Consider the following 21,062-nt stretch of genomic DNA (forward strand, 5'->3'; position numbering starts at 1 on the left):
CCAGAGCTAAGGCATTGGAGGATAGCTGCCCACACCCCATTGCGCACACAGTCAAACTAAGACAAGGCAATGAGGATGTGGAAACTCGACATGGAAGGTCAAATTTCCAAAAGGTTTGTGGACACATATTGGAATTCATGAGAACAAGTTTAAAAAAAAAAAAATGGAATTTCTCTCTTAGTATAGACACAGCCAGAGTGAAGATTAATGCCCATAGGTTTCTTATTGAAAATAGCCTGTCAGGCACTGAATGCCCTTTGTTGACTTCCATTGGTTTTGAGGGAGCTTAGTGACTTGCAAGATCAGGCAGGCGAACTGCAGGCACTTCCTTTTGGTCCTTCTCCAAAGCAGAATTGGGATGTGCCTCTCATGGCTTCTGTTCATTTAAAGGACTCCTCACCATGTACCAAATCAGGATTTAAAAACAAAATTACCAATAAAAATCATTATCATAGAATCATAGAACAATAGAACTGGAAGAGACCTTAAAAAAGCCATCGAGTCCACTCCCCTGCTCTAAGCATGACCAAACGCAACAGATCAGCCCCGCCAGGGATTTGAAAGTGATTAGTCCCCTTTGACACTGGTGAGGCCACATCTGGAATTCTGGGGCCCCCATTGCAAAGAGGATGTGGACACATTGGAGAAAGTCCAGAGGAGGGCAACAAAAAATTAAGGGCCCAAAGCACAGGACTTGTGAGGAGAGGTTGAGCTGTTTAGGTTTAGTCAGTCTATAGAAAAGAGTGAGGTGGGATTTGATAGCAGCCTTCCAACTACCTGAAAAGGGATTACAAAGAGGATGGAGAGAGGCTGTTCTCAGTGGTGACAGATGAGAGACCAAAGAGCAATAGTCTCAAGTTGCAGTGGGGGAGGTCTAGGCTGGATAGTAGGAAAAAATATTTCATCAGGCGGGTGGTGAAGCACTGAAATAAGTTCCCTAGGTAGTGGAACCTCCATCCCTAGGAGGTTTTTAAGTCCTGTCTTCATAAAGCCCTGACAGATGATTTAGTTGGGATTGAGCCTGCTTTGGGGATCAAAGTGGGGAAGGGACTTGATGACCTCTTGAGGTCTCTTCCAACCCTATGATTCTATTTAAAACCTTGAGCTTGGTTAAAACACAATCTTTGGGATGGAACTACAGCTCCCTGGCCTATTGCTCCCTGAGGAAATGGCCTGTCCTTTCATGTCCTCATCCAGGACTGGGAGTTTTATACCCTTGCTCTGGGGACAGAGCCTCATTCTCTTTTTGCGCCAGCTAGACCTTCTACCTCAGGTTGAGCAAAAGATCGCAACCCTGCCCAGATTTACTGTAAGAAAAGACGCACTGGGGGTGTCATGCACTTGAGAGACACAAAAGGCAGCTGATGCCTGATGAGCACTTAGTAGTTATTTCAGGAAATGCAAAAGTATAGCCTGAACAAATAACCATCTTCACCCATACCACAGAAAATTACTCAAGTAGGTGTTTCTCTGTCAACCTCCCTTCCTTCCACTGCAAATTCTGAATTGATAACCAGAAGCCAGAGCCCCTACAGTAGCTCTCTTGGCCAAACTGTCCCTGAATCTCCTATGTAAATCTCTGAGCAGTGTGCCCAGTCAGTCTTTTGACCTATGTCCAATGCAGGGCAGTAAGTGTCTTTCATCCTACTGACAAGTGCCAACCAGTAACAACTTTCTCCAAGCACAGTCTTTAAATGAGCAGCTCTTTTTTTTCCCCTTTGAGCTTTAATCCTTCTGAAAATAATTTCTTATGTACTTTGAGGAGTCTTGACAGACATTTCCAGATACTGGGAATAAACAGGCCAATGTTTTATATGTGGGTGCTCACATTTTTAGGCAACAAAGTCACAGCTTTGGCTCATCACCATAACTGGGACAGGTGTGTGCGCGCGCGTGTGTGTGTGCACGCGTGCGTGTGGGGGGGGTGGGGTGTGAACCAAAAAATAAACCACAGCAGCCTTTTAGGAATGTAGCTGGTAACAAACTTAAAACACCATTTCAGCATAAAACTTAGTCTTTTATAACCAAATTACTTATTTGGGATGGTTTCTACTGAAAATTGTTCTGAACTCTGCATCAGCGATGGAAGGAAAAACTCCCTGCACATTTCAGGAGACAAGGGTTGGAGGAAAATGGCTCTCTAATTCTTAATCCCCTCGCTCTCCTAGTGCATTTAGATACAACATGGGAAATCCCTTCCCTCACTAAATTATTTCTTACCAAAAGCCCTATCAGAGAGATAAAGGGATGACAGAAAGGCCAGTTTTGCTCTTAAATTCTTTAGCACAGAAACTACAGATGCTTGCATTATGTTATGGAAATACTGAAACTAAACTAAAACACACTGTAGAAAGAAATCCAGGAGCTGAGATTTTTGCCTGCCCTGCCCATACAGAGATAAACAGAAGAAACAAATTTGCATGGGAGGAAATGGCTTGGAATTCCAATGACTGCCCTTCCTGTAAGTACAATCCCTGGAAATGGGCAGTTTCCCTCTTAGGAGTCACAGCTTGCTAACACATCAACATCCCCTCCCCGCCCCCACTATCCACCGCTGTTGGCTACTTCATCTACTCTTCTAAATAAATCCAGGTGACTCTAAAGCAATAGCTAGTGCTGGCTGTAGCATAACTGACCCCTGTGCAAAGATAGATGTGGAAGATGTCAGGCAGACCTCAATAACCTGCACACCTGGAAGATGAGGTAGAAGGGAGAAAGTATCTCGGAGACTGAGATTATGGGGAGATTAGAATATTCCTTGTGAGACCTCCTCAACACTGGTATTTTAAAATTTCCCATGGAAGGGGAGGAGAGGAAGGCACTTGTGTTTCAGATGGATCCCAGGGACACACTCTGCCTACATGGATCTGACAAGTGTTGCTTTGTAAATATCCTTTTTCCTGCCAGAGGTGCAGATGGTATGCGGAGCCCCAGATCTCAGGCCTCCACTTCAGCTCTTCCTCCCCCACCTTAGGTGTACATGATGGGACAAGAGTTCATTCACCATATAAGACAGCAGGCACTGACAACATACAGAGAGATTTGCTCCTTTAGCAACTGAGCCAAAACTACTTTTAAGTCAATGGGAATCTTCCCATTGGGCTTCAGATCAGGCCCTCCAATGGAGGGAGAGCCACCACCATGGCTTGGAAAAGAAGCATATTTCTTCCTAGAACTTGAATTAATCAAAGCAGATCTCAAAACACTGAGCAAAACCTCAACCCCCAATCATTTTGGTGTGTAAGTGCTAATAAAAGCCTTTGAAGGCCACAAGTGGCAGGTCAGTCCTGAAAAGGGCACATGTGCCATTATGTGCAATGGTGGCTAGCAACTGTGCAGGGTCATCCATTCTCCTGGACCAGACCCCCTTGTGGGTCCAGTGCATCTGCCTCCAGTCTTGAATCCAGGCCAGTGATCTGATCTTAGGAGTCCCTTGTGAGTTTGCTCCCTGATCAGCTTGCTCTCTTGTCAGCGTAGTACTCTGGGGCTATCAGTACACCACCCATCCTGGGGAGAGGCCCAGCTTCTCCTGCCTCCCCAGTCAGCCAAGACTATCTCCTGCAGAGTGGTGATGGCAAGAACAGCTTTGCACCCATCTTTTCATACGGCTCAGTCCACAGCTCTTGTCCTGTCCCACAGCCCCCAGGTGCTTTAAGACCACGAGCCAACAGCAAATGGGACTCTGCTCTTCTCTTGATGGGGCCTCCTTCTCTTTCTTGGGTGGGTTCTTTTACAGGGCTCAACCCCTATTATTCTCTGGCCATCATTGTGCTGTTTGTGTAACTGCCCACAGCCAGACTCAAACCTAGGACCTCTGGAGCTCAGTGCAGGCACCTCTACAGCCTGAGCTAAAGGCCAGCTGGCTCTCAGCTTAGGCTGTAGAGGACACATTCTTTCTCTGTGAAGTGGTCAAGGTACCACAACGTGGGACAGTGAGCCACACAGAGGTGCGTGGGTTACACTTGCAGCTGGTCATCTGGACAGGCTGGCTTCAGGGACTGATTCTATTACACACACATCCACAGTTTTCTCACTTGCACAAAGGACAGCTCATTTCAGAGGAAAAGCAATTTCTTTAACAAACAGCCAGGATTTCTTACAGACTTCTGGTCTCTACAAACCATTTCTTACTAACTTACAATACTTAATATAAACCTAGCAGCTGCTACAAAAACAAAGCTTACAGAAAATTACAGGACCTAAAAACCAATGAGAAGTCCTGTGGCACCTTATAGACTAACAGATACGTTTTGGCATAAGCTTTCGTTGGCAAAGACCCGCTTCATCAGATAAGCCACAAAAGCTTATGCTCCAAAATGTCGGTTAGTCTATAAGGTGCCACAGGACTTCTCATTGTTTTTGCAGATACTGACTAACACGGCTACCCCTTTGACACAGGACTTAAAATCAGGGATAACTGAAAGTCCCATAACTTACACCTGCATTGTCCGGGACTGAGCACAGGCTTTATACAAACATACACATCTGCAGAATCACACAATTGCTGCTCTATGGCATGGGGGAGTGAGGAGGACCCATCTTACATCAATTCTGCACTCGTTTGCAGCCACAAAGAGCTGAAGACAGTCACCCAGCACAGCGCTTACTTCCCCCTTTGGGCAAGGAGTTCATTCGAGAGGTGTGTGAACTGGGAGGAGTCTAAAATTTGGCAAGACCACTGGATTTTTTGGGGGATTGCAAAAATTAGTTCTTGAATGGTCATACTCTCCCTCCGCCCCCTCCACACATTTTCTCAAATGCTGTTTTGATGCCACAGACTTTCTGGCCACCGTGAAGGCTGCTTTCATCCAACCAACTTCTGTTGGTGAAAGAGACAAGCTTTGAGCTCCACAGAGCTTAAAAGCTTGTTTCACTAACAAAAGTTGATCCCTTAAAAGATATTACCTCTTCCAAGTTCTCTCTAATATCCCAGAGGCAAACATGGCTACAAACACCACCACGACTACTTCAAAAGTTAGGACACTGGGATGTCAAGGCATAAGACAACATAAATCCAGGCATGACTACATTTTAGACACACATCAGGACTGATTTGTAGAGGGGGGGGCAGTGTCAGTGAAAAAACTGCATTATGAAGGAAAAAAGCCCCAAGGAGAAGAAATCTTAAGTTACCACCATGCCACTTCTCCCAATGCTATCCAACCATGTGGCTTCAGCAGTCACTCAAATCATTTGCCACTCACTACTGTTAACACCTTCATTATACCTAGTGGCTTGGCAGGTATTTATAGTTTTAACCATCAGCGAGTGAGCTCAGAGCCTTCCACCCAATGAATGACTTTTACATTACTGTGAAACACAATACCCTCGCTTGTGCTCACCTAATGCACTGACATTCCTGATTCAACCCGGAACGTGTGGGAGTTGAGAAACAGCAAGAGCAGTTCCAAACAGCAGCACTTACATAACCACTTCACAGAGATTTTCTTAAAGCTGTAAGCAAAATAAATTCTCAGCTGAAAGATCCCCCCTGTTCCCATAGCCACAAAGCCTCTTTCACCCAGAACGTGCTAATTCTTCTGCTTTTGCCCCTTAAGAGAGACCAAATTGTTGTCTCTTTAGTTTAACGCAGTACAAACACCTCTTCTCTCACATCAGACACTTGCCTCACAGGTGCTCACTCTCACCCCAGATGTTGTATACCAGAAGGAGGCCTCAAGCCTAATAATCATGTTGGCGTGAGTCAGTTTCTCAAATGCACAAGTTCAATTCTGACCCCATTCTTTCTTCTGATAAAGCAAAAGAGTTTAGAGCTGCCTTGTGGTTAACTTCATCTCTTATGCATGAGCTGAAAAACCCCAACTTTGCGCCTTTTTGTGGAAAGTAAAGATGCCCTTACCACACAGGAAATAAAACAACCTAGACTTTATTAGCTGCGACAGGGACCTTTCTAAAAAGTTCCCAAGAATGCTAGTTAAAGCACCACTGTAAACATTTGCATTATACAGTCATCCTGATTTGGTCCTCCCCACATTTGTGTGCCTTAGAAGGCAGTGGCATCATTAAAGGATTCCTTGTACAGTACAGGGGGTCCTTTATACATGTCAGGGGCAGGGACTAGAGATTTGCAATGCAAAGCAAAGTGATGTATCATGAAGAATTTTCCCCATACGAAACAAAGACTGGGGAGGAAGGTCTAAAACATTTGTTGATTAAGTTGCACAACTTAATAAACCATCTGGTAACTTGCTTTTCTTTTACTGGGCTAGTGAGGTGAGGTTAAGAACTCCAGCAGTTTGATGTCAAACCCTGCTGTCTAAAGGCAGCCTTGACATGCAGTCAGCAGAATGTCAACAATGTGTTTGCAGAGTGGCTGTCCTGGCGTTAACCAGCACCGCAGCAGCCAGCCCTGGATGGTAAGCCAGCCCCGGATGGTAAGCCAGCCCCATGGTAGCTGGCCCCTGGCTGGTCAGCTTTCTAAATGAGGCAACAACGTAAGCGAAAGGAATTTTTCCATCGTGTTCCTCAAAGTTTCAATTGCGTAGGCGCAAAGCAACGCTTATCAGAGCTAAATATGTCGAGGACCCTCTGTATATGATCCATATACACAATCCACAACAATACTGCAAGGAATTCACCTTCGTTTCAAAGATATGAGACACTGCGTAAGCAACTGGCAGCATTACTACGATCAATGCACTGAACTGAAAAGTAACACTGGACAGAACAAAACCAGGAATTCCACATTTACAGTAAAAAACCTATTTATGCTATTTCAACTTGCATGTTACTTGGACTAACAAAAGTTGAAGTTGTGAGTGGCAGGGAGCAGGGAACCAAGGCTGGTCAGTTACCTGGCTCCCAGGAGTCAGGGGCAGCCTGGAACCAGGGGGCAGCCTAGCTCCAGGGGCCCCTCCATTCCTGGCTTCCCTCCGCTTGTGGGAGCCGGCAAACTGACCAGTACAGCAGCACTGGACAGTTTCCTGGTTCCTGCAAGGTGGGGAGCTGGGAGAGAGGGTGCTGCCTGTTTTGTGGGTCCTCACCAGTCCTGGGAGCTGGGAAACTGACCCCTGCAGCAGCACTGGTCAGTCTCCTAGCTCCTGTAAGGAGCAGGGGAGGTTGGGGGCAGGAACCAGCCTGCTGCCTGGCTCACAGCCATCCCAGGAGTCAGGAGACTGACCAGTGGAGCAATGCTGGTCAGTTTCCCAGCTCCCCCGACTTGTGCTAAATTCAAGTTATTCATGGTTGCCCGGGACGCAACCTATGCATAAGTCGGGGGTTTACTGTACAAACATACCCCACTGGCTTCCTCACCACATTCAGTTATCTTATCCAAGGAGTCAAAGATGGGTGCGTATCTTATCTTTCCTAAGTCACCCAGATCCTTGCCTTCTCCTGAGGCAACTCACATTTGCTGAGCAAGCATCACTGCTTTGATTCTCACAAGGTTTAAGTACTTGTGGTGAACTCCCCAGTGGAATGTTTCACTAAGGCATATTTGAACTTTGCCTTCACCACATACAAAATAAAGGCGTTTTTCCAAAGGAAAACTAACATAATGGAGACAAAGCACCTGGAGTTGTTATGAGGTAAATTAGGAGACAGGAACCGTGTGCCCATGCATAATGTGGGTCTCACCTAGTTAGCTCAATGAAAAAGAGTGTCTCTAGTTGTAATTAGAATTTTACAATAGGATAGTTTATGTGCATAAGTTATCCCTCTTGGAAAGAAAATCAAACACCTTTTGGGTGTAAATTGTCTTTGCTTCCATCATTCGGCCTGCAGTCTCTCCTCAGGTAAGGCTCCTGACTGCGCTTTGCATTCTTTCCAAGCTAAACCCAGAGATCAACAAGTGTTTTGATGTGGAATTCAATGGCGCTCAGAATCTGGTCCTTTTTTGAACTACACAATTCTCTCACACAAAGATTTCCACTCCACTTGCTGACTTGTGTGCGCGTACGTGTGCTTTGACACAGACTCAAGGACACCGCCAAGATCAGCCTCAGTCTAGACCTTATCACTTGAAAGAACTATAAACAGTGCTATATTTTACTTTGACCATGTGAGTTGTAACACAACCTGAGCGCATTTGACAATGTCTTGACACGTTTCTGGATACAAAATTCTCTTCATTAAAAAGCACAGAGGCATAGTAGGGATAGTTACAGATTCCAGCTGTGTTTCATAAACTTTAAAAAAATCAGGACTGCTAAGGGACAGGATTATTTCCTGCCACAGCATGTTTCAGTTTAACCACTGCCATCCTCAGCATTTTTGGGTCTACGTCCTTTTACCACATATAAACACAGCCTGAATTCAGTATACACCCAATCTCATGGAAGGGGAAAATGACAGTTCAGTCAGGTCACTGCCAATTCCCCATATTTAAAGCTACAAACAAATTTTTAGTTCATTGGCTTCTATTCAGTGCTTAAATGTACAGTAATCCAGGAATAATTTGCTGTTGTTCCTAATCATCTCATTAGCCAGTCTCTTATAGTCTCAGTAACAGCTATCAGAAAATATTTTATTTTTAAAATTGTGTCACAATAGACAGGCTATAAATTTATACGTGCTCTGGTCACAGATTATGCACAAGTCAGCCTTGCTGTGCCTCAGTTTCTCGATTTGTAGAGTGGACATAACAATCCTGACGTCCTTCATAAAAGCGCATTGAGAGCCACTGATAAAAAGCATTACTTAAGAGCTATGCATTATTATTTAACAATATAGTCACGCTTCATAGGCCCAAGCCTCAAACAACCTCCCCATTGGTTTCAAGGCTCTGCTCAACATTAGCAATTTTTTCCCCCTGAAGTGTTAGTATTTCATATTAATTGCCTACATACCATCCCCTCCCTTTCCAAGATTGCTTTCTGACTACCTCATCTTCTCTCTGCTCCCCACAGCTCATCTGGGCACTTCATTTCTCTTTGTGTCTCCCCAAGCTGATGTCATCAGGCCTAGTTATGCTTCATCTCTGCCTCATAGATTTTCAAGTCCAGAAGGGACCATTACGGTCATCCCATCTGACCTCCTGCATGACACATGCCAGAGAATTCCACCCAGGGACTTCTGCAATGGGAGGCATGATTCTTCCCAAGTCATAAAGGGACAGACCCTTCCAAGGCCGAGGACAGAAACGCTAGGCCCCTAGGAGAGTTGGCAAGGGGCCTTCCAGAAAGGTCACAATGGGGTCTAGTCTCCCTTGGCCAGCCCTTCTTCACTGCGTAGACGGTGCAGCCAGGAGCTTCAGCGGTGATTTAAAAGGGCCCGGAGCTTCAGCCGCTGCTGCAGCAGCAGCAGGCAGGGCACCCGGGCCTTTTCAAGTTGCTGAGCCATAGTGTAGCTGTCCTCTTTGTTCCCTCCTCCTCCTCCAATCGGCAGCCCTGGACCCCTCAACCAGCCTCAATCCAAAACATTCTCTTTTGCTTTTACATCCTAGTATTTCAATCTTTTTGCTATTTCCCTCCAAGCCTGCAGAGCATATTGCAATACACAAACACCCTCCGAAGTAAGTCTGTTTTGCTTTTCTCATGGAGGGTATGTCCACACAGCAGCTGGGAGTGGAATTCCCAGCTCAGACACACACACTAACATCCAGGTGGCTGCAAGGGCTCAGACTAGCTGCCTGAGTGTGTACCTAGGACCTCAGATGGGATTATGCTGTGGCTGCCACCCTTTGGTACAAGTGTGCCACTGTGGCTATGCTGCTATTCGGTTAACCTGCTAGCTTAGGGATACATCGGCCTGAGCTGGCAATTCCCACGCAATCTGCTGCATAGATTCAGCCTCAAGAGCTGAGTTTGTCCTGTGGTTCTCAGTTACCTTAGACTCTATATTGTGTCATACTAACTTATTTTACGTCCATGATTTGAAAGTTGGGAAAAATGGATTGGCAGGGACATTAACTCACGAGAGAATGGGCAGGAACTGGTTGATTATTTAACCATTCACATGCAAAGCAGGTAAGCAGTTTTGCTAGACTGCAAAAGGATAAGGAGCTATGCAGTCTCGTAGGCTTATAGACAGAACAGATCATCGTGATTGTGCAGTCTGACCTCCTACACATTGCAGGCCACAGGCCCTCCTCTGCTCTCAGAGCCTGGACATCTATGCAGCTGTTTTAGAGCCCTGCAACTTAAGCCAGCTGACCCAGCCCCAAAACTTGGTGCCACAGTTTTCTCTTTTTTTTTAAAACTGTAGCATAGACATACTCCTAGGGCCTCTGTTTCAGTTCCCCAAAGGTTGGCCGACAGACTTGCCAGATCCCAGGGCAAAATGTGGAGGTGGCTCCGCGTTCCTGAAAGGGCTGGCGTAGGACTGGGGGCAGCCAACCCTCGGGGCTTCCCAGAGCAGCCATGCCACTCTCCCCCCAATCCCTTCAGGCCCAGCCTTAGCTGTTAGGGCCCCATGCTCCAGTTGAAATCAGTATCCGCTATCACCATCTGGGGCCCTGCAGTCAGCGTACTGTCTTGGGCCCTGCCCACCAGCTGGGCTCCACTGAGCTGGCTCTGCCCCCCACCAGCCCTCAGAGCCATCTGGAGCGCTCCAGTGTCAATTTAAAGAGATCAGAGCTCTGGCCAGCTGCCCCTGCCCCCACTCCCACCGCCTCTCCCTCAGCAGGCCTGGTTCCTCAGCTATAAAAAGTGAGAGTAGTAGCACTTCCTGATCTTAAGAGACTATTGTAGGGCTAAATAAATTCAAGATTGTCAAGTGCTCAGATTCTTTGGTAGTGGAGGACATGAAAATCCCAGAGAGAGAGAGAGAGAGAGATCAATATTAATGAATTCAAACACTGTAAGACAATTAAAGTCTTACCTATGCAAATATGTTGTTTACTGAACAGTTTTGGACTGTTGTAACTATACGGTTGTCCACTTTGGACTGACAAGCTGAGCACTAATTACTACTAAAAACACAGAACTATATTTAAGCTATGGGAAGCCATCACTCTGGTTGTCTCTGGGGAAACACTTGATTTAGCTCCATTTGTGATGCTGGCTGAGATATCATCATGATAATCATCTTTTCTAAGTAGCTTGAGAATGTTCCATACATCTTTCAGTCATAGGTTACGGATAATTAACAATGAGCAAGGTCTATGGCAGCCATTCCAACAGGTTAAAGAGAGGGCATGACCTTCTTCTCAGACCTGCCTAGCAAGACTGTCTATGGCAGCTGCATTTTTTAAAAAGTTTGAAATTTTCAATCCTTTCAGCCAGCATCTGGAAAGAGGGGTACTCAGGTTTTTCTTGAGATAGAGAATTTAAAGAAACAAAGTGATAATCACTGTACAGTTTCTGATGAAAGTGTTCAGAAATATGTAAAGCCTAGCTCTTGAGGGATTTAAGTTGATGGCAAAGCAAAAATCAAATGATTTTGAATCCTGATTCCCCATTTCAGAAAATGAACTTAGGGTTTAGGGCTCAAATCCCACAGAAACATACCCATGTTTCTGAACATTTTATCTTCTAAAATAACTGGAAACTGTTTAAAGATAAGAGGTAGTCTATAAATCATACAAATAATTAAACAAAAATTATTGGCTTTTTTAAGTAAGGGACCTATTCTCTTCTTACTTCTATTGAAGTAAAAATCAGCAGTTAAACACCACTGATATTATAGTTACATTGGTGTAACAGAGATTAGAATTGGACCCAAGAAATTAAAAAGACAGTCAGACCCATACAATAGGTGAGATCTTCACTGAAAATCACTGTAGCTGAATTAATTTTCTTCCTTAGTGTTAATTAGTGCAATCCCTTTTACTTCAATGGGCCTACATCAGTTAACACCAGCTGAAGAGCTAAAACACACACATTGGACAAGACAGGTCCCAACTGCCAGCTAATCTGACAGCCACAGACACCCCAGTTGTGCTTGTCTAGTCTTAGAATCTAAGCGGTGTCTAGTCTGTATTTGGCAAGGAGAACATCAGTTTACATCTGCCTTCTGCAGGGAGAAAAAAAAACCCCACTATCCATGATCCAGCAGCAGACATTTTTATAGTTGTGAAACTCCTGGCTTGCCTCCACCTCAGGGATAAAAACCCAAACCAATAAGCTTTTCAGGTTCCCATTCCCCTGGTAACCTGACGTTCTAACATGAACATATTTGGAAGAGAGTTGCTGTATGATAGACACTTCATGCACAGAGTCTGCAGCAATAAAAAGGCTTGCGTGATGACAAAATCGTATTATAGTGTATTAAGTTACACCAACTATTTGGAAAGAATTTAAAACAGACCTTTCAGGGTTTCAGTGGTCACCAGCATTCTAACTTACCAGTGCAAATGCTGATCTTGCAGGCCAGGGAGTGTCAGACCATTTCTATCCCCAAAACTGAAGCGGTTTGGAGCTGGAGGGGCAGGGGAGACAGTATGCAGACATCTGACTACCTGGGAAGCCAGCAAAGTGCAGAGCTTCATCACAGGGAGTTACTTAGAAAACTTCCATTGAAAACCAACAAGCTGAGTGCTGTGGTTTGTAATCAAGCAACAGAGAAGACGACAGCAAGTAGAAGTTAACGATGACAGATTCTGACCATAACTTACCAGGGGATGAGTTTTCAGATGCAACTGAGCAGTTGCAACACAAGGGGAATTTCTCTCTGGGCCATTTATGGACATAGAGTGGAGAACCAGCCCTACGGGTCTTGCTGCTGCTGCTGCAGAGAGCACAGGCTGAAAATCATCTGGAAGGAGATGCTCTAGTAAAAGCTGTCCTTTAGGCACATATATGGCTCCATTTTCTGCAGTATCTGCGATCCACATGTATGTATCTTCGCCACACTCTGGGAGCTAGCGACATGCTGTTATGCCCATCATACAGAGGTTGAAATGAGGCACAGCAAGGCAAAAGCCCAGATATTTAAAAGGTATTTAGGGGTCACTGCACTCAGCGCTGTAAAATCTCAATGATTTAGAAGCCAGCATTTCACGTGTAAGAGGGATTGAGATTGAGTGCCTCAATCGTTTTTGAAAATGAGAACTGAGCATTGCCATACTGAGTGTGGGAACAGCTAAGTACCTCTCACAGTCTGGGCCTAGGTAAGTTGTCCTAGGGCACCAAAGAAATCTGTGATGCAGCCAGGGTTTGAGCATGCAATTCTTACCTCCCAGGCTAGTTCTTTATCTGGAAGGAGAGTCCAGTGGTTGAAATGCAGCCAGCTCAGTACATATGTTCTTGGCTCCCCACCACTTACTTAAAAAAAAGCTAAAAAGCTCACGCAGCCATTGGGTGAGCAGATTATCCATAAAGACATGAATCTACTAAAAAACAGCCAAGCTTTCCTCCAGCTCCCTCAGTGTTTCCTCGCACTGGATCTCTTCATCCCATCACAGTTATTATACCACCACCTGGCAGGGTACATTCACTCAGTCGTACCTCCGTGTAGATTTTTCCATCCACATTACTCCCTCACCAATATTACCTCCAATATCACGACCACTTCATTTGATTCTAGAACAGCTAATCAGAGAGCCAGAAACCTTGAAACCAAACAGGAATTATTCTGGAGAAGTTTCCTGGCCTGCTTTGTGCAGGAATCAGAACAGAGGATCACAACTGTCCCCTCTGGCCTTGCTATCTAAGGGCAGGTCTACACTAGATCTTAAAGTCGATGGTAGACACATAATTCCAGCTATAGCAGTTGTGTAGCTGGAATCAACTAGCCTGGCTGTCCTCACGGCGGGAGGCTGATGTGAGAGACTCTCCCTTCAGCCTCCCTCACTTCTTGTGAGAACAAGGAGTTACAGGGGTCGACTGTCAACCCCTGATAGTTCGATTTTGTGCATCCACACTTGGCACGCAAAATCAAACCCCGGAAGATTAACACTGACTGGATCAATCTTCTGGGTAGTGTAGATGTACCCTTAGATTCTATTGCTCCTTTCTGTTTGGAAGGATCTATAAGACCATGCTTATCGTAAAAGCTGCTAGAGACAATGGAGTTACTCTGTTGTACCCAAGCAGGATCGGGCCACTGAAATTTTGGCTGCTTCTTTCCCAGTTTCTCTTCTTAGGCTGCTGCTACACTACCATTCTCCCATCAGAAGGCCATGGTAATGAGGCAATTCAAAGCAGGCTAATGAGGCTCTAGCCTGCATATGCAGTGCCTCATTAACATAATCAATCGCCAGGCAAACAGACTTCATATTTCAGATTGCCAGTGAAGATGGGGGGCAGCTTTGAAATAAGTGCTCTACTTCGACATCATTCCCTTGCTCCCACAGAACTAGATCGGAGTGATGTCGAAGTGGGGCGCATATTTTGAAGCTGCCCCCATCTTCACTGGCAATCTGCAATTTGAAGTCTGTTCGTGTGGCTGTCACTATACTAATAAGGTGCTGAATATGCACGTTTGTGCCTCATTAGCCTGCTTCAAATTGCCTCATTACGATGGCACCTCCGACAGGTAGCAGCAGCCTTAGTCTGTGGTGGTGACACTTCAGGATGCAGTATGCTGTATTCTCTCCCCCCAAGGACCTTTGTTCTCAACTGCGGTAGCAGCAAGAAGGACCATTGCCTGCAAGCCAAGTGGCTTACATTCTTCCCATCTGCTGATTTCATAACGGTTCTGTTTTCAGTTAGTTTGAATTCTCCACATCCCCTGAGCTCAATATTTTATTAACTTTTCAGTGCCTTAGTCACGAAGAATAACAACGTTGATTTTTAAAAGGTCATTTTCGAGCTGTGGTTCCATAATTTAAGATTATTTCTGTCTCGCTCAGCCCTGTTTATGAGAGCCTCCTGGAAGCCTGAAAATGAATTCCTTATCAGATTCCCTCTCTCGTTGCCTTCCATATACTTTGCCATTAGGATGGCTCACAAAAGCACCTGTCTCATGTCACTGTTATTGTGGCCTCATTAATATTACTGTTGTGTCAAGAAGACCCACTTTAACAAGGGCAGCATGTATACAGACATAAGAGAGAATCTCTTTATCCTACAATCAAAATGCAAGACAGAGTAAAGAATGCACCATGTAAGTATAAGCTTGGGAAGTAGGCACAGAGAGATCAAGTGAGTTAGCCATGGTCACACTGGAAGTCTGTGGCAGAGGTAAGAAGTGGACCCAGGTCTCCTAAGCCATTATCCAGTGTTTTCATCAAAAACCTAGCCTCCTTCCTGAGATCCAGACTTCTTTCCTCAGGATGGCGAAGGTCTTTGGTTCAAAAAAGCAGGCTGACAGGAGAGAAGCCCTTGTCTCCCAATGGCAGGAACTGGTAGAGTTGACTACACACAAGCCGGCTAGACCAATTAGGTACAACACACAGAACATCTCATCCCGCGAAAAGGGCAGTCTCAGGAGGAAGGCAGGGTCAGTTGTTAACACACTAGATTATGACTCAGGAGATCCGCATCTACTCCCCGCCTTATTTATCATGAAATTCACCCCTATCCAGGGGACCAGTGTGGAGGCCCTGAGAGTTTAGGTGACGCCTAGGGCCTTGTGTTGATCCCCACTGGAGAAATGAATACAAGAAAGCAAAGCACAGACAGAGCAAACACCCCAAGTTCCCTCCCCCACCGTCAGAAAGACCTCCAAATGGATGGTGCAAAGTGAATTACCAGTATTACCGAGCAGAGGGTAGGCCTGGTTAGGCAGGAGAATGATTTCTCAGATCATATTACGTGGTTAGAAGTAGATATGCAAGCTGTCCCTGGTGCAGAAAAATTACCTCTGTATGTTGTGCCAGAAAGTGCAAGAGAATCGAGGGAAAGATGCCAGCTACACTGATTCATTGCACTCATTTACACAACGTTCATTTGGACATACATCAATTGCTTCAGTGACAGTTACAGCACTAGCACAGGTATGAAGCCGCAATCTTACCGGTTTGGAAGGGTAAAACATCTTCTTCGTCAGGTTTTATTTTAAAAACCTGACATCTCTTTCTCTCTCCTCCCTCCATCCCCAAAACATCAACGTATCTTTTTCAGTGCCAAGAGGGGGAAAAAAAAAGCGCCTCTGGTTGCACTGACAGATGATCTAATTTCCCACCCCTTTCCTTTTGCTAGGCTGTTTAAAAATGATGGAAAAAGGGAAAGCTTTGTTTCTTTAATTTCTTGCATAAAAGTCTTGCACTTGTGAAAACCCCCAGCAAATGCTTTGTTAAATATAAACTGCCTTTCACACCGTGCCAGAGAAGTGGGCACTGTTGACTGCACTGCTATCAGGCCAGAGAAGACTTTAGCCCACTTTGCAGAGTCAAGCTACATTTGGTATTTGGTGGGATTCACTGGAATGAAGGAAGAAGAATTCAAAATACTTAAAAAGAAGAGTTATGAAGAGTTGCTGGTGGAGAACGGGCCACATGTGCTCATGTTTGCACCAGTAATACAGATGGACACTGTCATCTTTCAGTTTTGGTAAGTGAGTAATAAAAAAAATAAAAAATAAAAATCTTCAGCTTTTTGTAGAGAGATCATTAAACAGCATGGGCTGGATTTTTTTTTTGAAGAAGTTCTATTATTTTAACTCCCTTTGTAAAGGCTCTTTTCCAAAGAGTCCTTCCATCACGGCACAAGTTGATGGAGCTTGCTTTTGCACTGGTATCAACCTGACAAAATGGGTGCCAGGTTCAAGGCAACACAGAGGGGGCAAGTGATTCCAAAACACACATAAAACAGAGAAAGCTTATTATTGCAGCGCCAGGCCCCAATCTCAAAAGCAGACTGGTGTGATTAGATCCTTGCTCCCACACAGGGTCCTGCTGACTTCAGTACTGCTCTGTGTAAACACAGGTTCAGCTACACTGAATTGACCACAAACTTGTGCCTTAGCAGTTCCTTGAAACTGTTGCATGAGCAATACTTTCTAGATCCGACAACTATGATTTTCCAGTTGATGGTACCCCTTAAAGACTGGAATAGGCCTGGCATTAAAACCAACCTTAAATGAAACCCTGGATAGCAAATGGCCAAAACTTCCATCTTTGATAAGGGGGTTACCTAACAAATATCTAAGATGGAAATTTTGGCCTACCGATTTCACACACAGCAATGGTCCACAGTGTTATTTATACTGAGGCAGTATCAGGACTCCTCAAACAGGCTTTCATTGTGAATGCACATAGAACAAAGACAGTCTCTGCCCCCAAAAGCTTACCGTCCAAAGTGTCTACCTTTCACCCTGGAATGGCTTGAAATTTATACATAAAAGTGCTTCGTGCATTACTGACAGTTAATAAATTAGACACTCTGCTGCACTGTGTGATCTGATGGTTAGAGCACAGAACGGGAGATCATCCAGCCTAGGTTTTAATCTCAGCACAACCCTTTCTTCCATCATCTGGAGATGGTCAGATAACACCTCTGTGCCTCAGCTTCTCAATCTGTAAAATGGGGGTTTGCTAATTTTGCAAAGTGCTTTGAGATCTCTGGATGGAAATACAGAGTATCATTACTAAGTCACAGCTCCAGTAGTTGTAGATTCAGACTGAAATAGATGGGGAGTTTACAGATTCTTCTCGGGTTTCTGGTACTTTGTCACAAGGCAAATACGAGTTAGAGCCGATTAGCTGTGTTATTAAATATATTTGGCATTGTTTTTAACAGCAATTTTTCCCCATTAACTCTAAGAAAGGAACACCTGTGTCTACAAATCCCATTTAGATGCCTGGCAAATTACTCTGTGCTCTAGCACCATAATACAAAGTGAAAAGCCCCACTGCCCAGACAGTTTGCAAAAATATTCAATAGTCCAAAAATGCAAGACGACGAAGCAAGGAACGTCAGCGATCAAGACCCCTACAGCCCATGAAAGTTAATGATCAATAGGCAACTCTGAAAAATGCAACCCTGAACCTACTGCTTCACTCTGGTGTGAAAGAGAGAGAGTGTGTGTGCCAGGGAGTGAAGCTTTAAACCAATGTATTTAATTTACACATTTTCACTAAGAATCCGCCCCCCAACCTGCTATACTTTGGGAACTATCTTTGAATCAGACCCGGTAGGCGCATCGCTTTTTACTTAAAAAACATCAATGGGAAAAATAAGGTTGCAAATATTTCAGTGGTGTGGGAACATTTTTTTTTGTTGGGGGGGAGGTTTGTCTTGTAAACCATGGAACAAAACTGGACCCCTTATTTCAAACCAGGGGTGGCTGCCACACCCCAGCTCCATTGACCCTGAAATACCTTTTAAGACGGTGACCCTTGAAGCTGTTGCTTCCAAACACCCTATTTTCCTGACGCTGAACTATAAACAAAGAGAAAGTGATCTGGCCCCAGAACTGTCTCCATGGAGGAGCCTAGGAAACGTGGCTCACACCGAAGCCCGGCAGATACATCATTCGCAGCGTGCGGCGAGGCACAATACAGCGGGAGCTGGAAAGCGGCGGGCAGCTGAGCAAGAAAAGCCGCATCTTTAGACAGTTAAAGCAACAGCGCCCATTTAGGCTCCCCAGAGGGGGCTTGTTAGAGAGCCCAGCCGCCCAGCCTCGGCGCGCTTCCCTTGCAAAACAGAAAGCGCCTCCGCCCACCGAGCGCCCGGGGGAGCTTCGACTTGGGGCGAAGCAAGTTGCACCAGGACCCGTTTCAAACCCCCCGCCCCCCGCCGCCCCAGACTGGCGGGTCAGGCCGTGTCACACGACCTTATAGGGAGGAATCGCGCAAGAAAGCGACCCGCGCCAGCAGCCCCCGCCCCGCGCGCCTTGCAGCACGAGGTGCCGACGCAGCTGTCAGTTCCGAGCCCGCAGCCGCCCGGCTGACAACCCCAGGCTCAGCAAAGGGCTGGCCGGAGTCAGGACCCCATTGCGCGCCACTCACCGGGCAGAGCAGAGCCTGTCCCGCCCCGTCCTGGGGAACGTGCCCAGGTAGGATCCCGCTGCTCCCCCCTCTCTCACAGCATCCCCGGGGCGCAGCGGGTGGGCAATCGACTCCCCTCCAGCCGCCCTCACAGCCGAATTGCCCCGCTCCCCTTAAAGCGGCAGCAAACCTCTCCGCAGGCAGGGTCCCGCTCCAACCATTCTTTATATTGCAAGAGCTGCGGCTAAAAATAGCAGGGCGCCAAGGGGGGGGGGAATGGGGGTTAGCTGCTCACCAGGCCGGCGCAGGAGCAGCTGAGAAGCGTCTGTTGGAAACAGACCTCCTGCTTGCGCCCAGTCCCCTGCCCCGCTGGGGCTCGTCGAGTCCCGGGGGACCAGGCTGCTCTGTAGATCGGGGCCAGCACAGGCAACCATCCCTCCCTTTGGCGAATGGACTGCTCCGCCGAGCGGACTCCCAGGAGTTGCTTTTAAGGTGGACCGCGGGCTGGGAAATGTGGCTGCGCCACCTTAAGGCGTGTCCGGAGTGTGAGAGCCTTTCGTGAGTCATCGGCGCTGTTTACACACGGGCTTCTTCGCTGGCTTCGGCGGCCCTGGGACTCGGCTGCCGCGCCCGGCAGAAGAGACAGGGCTATTTATTGAGCGCCCCCCACCACACCGCCTCAATTCCCAGCAGGTGTCCCGCGGGGCCGGGAACAAGTCTTAAGCGCCCTCGGCACCAGCGTTCCTCCTTGGGAAGATGCCTGCAAAGGAGCGCAATGGAACATGCAAATGAGGTGCAGATTTACATATCTGGCCCCTCATTTGCCTGTTCTCCTTTCGAAAGAAGAAAAGCCGTGTGGACACAACTCTTTCGAAAACAAATCAACCTGTTGCATCACATCTTCCTTACACTCATTGGCTACATCTGCACTCGGGAGTTTTGTAGCACGTCCACATCACAAATGGGTTCTGTTGACAGAAGATCGACAGGATGTGGCACTTTTGTGGAGCGTGTTCTGCTGTCCGCTATGAGGAATAATGCCTCTCTCAATAGAATCTATGGACAGAAAGCAAATGTGGATACTCCCAGGGGCCCTCTGTTGACAGACAGGGCTTCTGGGACACTAGGGCTACGTCTACACGTGCAGCCAACACCGAAATAGCTTATTTCGATGTTGCGACATCGAAATAGTCTATTTCGATGAATAACGTCTACACGTCCTCCAGGGCCGGCAACGTTGATGTTCAACTTCGACGTTGCTCAGCCCAACATCGAAATAGGCGCAGCGAGGGAACGTCTACACGTCAAAGTAGCACACATCGAAATAGGGATGCCAGGCACAGCTGCAGACAGGGTCACAGGGCGGACTCAACAGCCAGCCGCTCCCTTAAAGGGCCCCTCCCAGACACAGTTGCACTAAACAACACAAGATCCACAGAGCTGACAACTGGTTGCAGACCCTGTGCCTGCAGCATAGATCCCCAGCTGCCGCAGAAGCAGCCAGAAGCCCTGGGCTAAGGGCTGCTGCCCACGGTGACCATAGAGCCCCGCAGGGGCTGGAGAGAGAGCATCTCTCAACCCCTCAGCTGATGGACGCCATGGAGGACCCAGCAATTTCGACGTTGCGGGACGCGGATCGTCTACACGGTCCCTACTTCGACGTTGAACGTCGAAGTAGGGCGCTATTCCTATCTCCTATTGAGGTTAGCGACTTCGACGTCTCGCCGCCTAACGTCGAAGTTGGTGCCGCTACTTCGAAGTAGCGTGCACGTGTAGACGCAGCTTAGGTGGCCCCATCTGCTGTGCTTCTGGTCGCTCGTTTTGTTGAGAGAGTGGCTGGGCTGTCCAGCTGCTCTCTGTCAACAGAGCAGATGGACAGAGCGATCCACTTTGTTGTCTGGCCACAATCTGTTGACAAAAGTTTTGGTGGAAGATCTCTTCCAATGGTAACTTCTGTCGACGGATCACTGTAGTGTAGACATAGCCGTAGTGCCAAATGCTTCTGAGGTCAGTTCCTATTGCCATGGTGTCCAACTGGTTCTGAAGCAGTAGCTCAAATAGCCGCATCATCCTCAAAACAAATAATTTTGTGAGGCTCCATCCAGCAGATGGGTTAAGTTAACAGGAAGTGGCTTTACAATTCAGAAGGATCTTTTGAACATTTTTTATATTCTCTGAAAATGTTGGGGTTTTTTATTTAAATTGTTTTAAGGCAATTATTTTTGAGTTTTCATTGTCAAGACAACTAGCCACTCATCCAGCCAAATAGCCATCTGTGGTTAGTATATTGGTTATCACAGTACTAGATTCCTGGGAAGTGGAGAGCTGAGTCCTGTGAACCCCAACT

At 46.4% G+C, this 21,062-nt stretch overlaps 1 protein-coding gene across 3 annotated transcripts in view; it reads right to left on the minus strand.

Moving 5' to 3' along the window:
- Positions 1-19,157, minus strand: part of MRAS (muscle RAS oncogene homolog) — a 61,122-nt gene extending 41,965 nt beyond the window's left edge. Inside the window, exon 1 of one of the 3 annotated variants that reach the window (XM_075001732.1) lies at positions 19,011-19,157. The gene's annotated coding sequence lies outside the window, so the exon portion shown is untranslated. Of the gene's footprint in view, positions 1-18,736; positions 18,922-19,010 lie in introns of those variants that run through there. The other 2 variants (XM_075001733.1, XM_075001731.1) reach the window with 2 other exon arrangements.
- Between the last annotated feature and the right edge of the window lie 1,905 nt (positions 19,158-21,062).

Source organism: Carettochelys insculpta, chromosome 8, assembly GCF_033958435.1.
Source record: "Carettochelys insculpta isolate YL-2023 chromosome 8, ASM3395843v1, whole genome shotgun sequence".
Classification (NCBI taxonomy): domain Eukaryota; kingdom Metazoa; phylum Chordata; order Testudines; family Carettochelyidae; genus Carettochelys; species Carettochelys insculpta.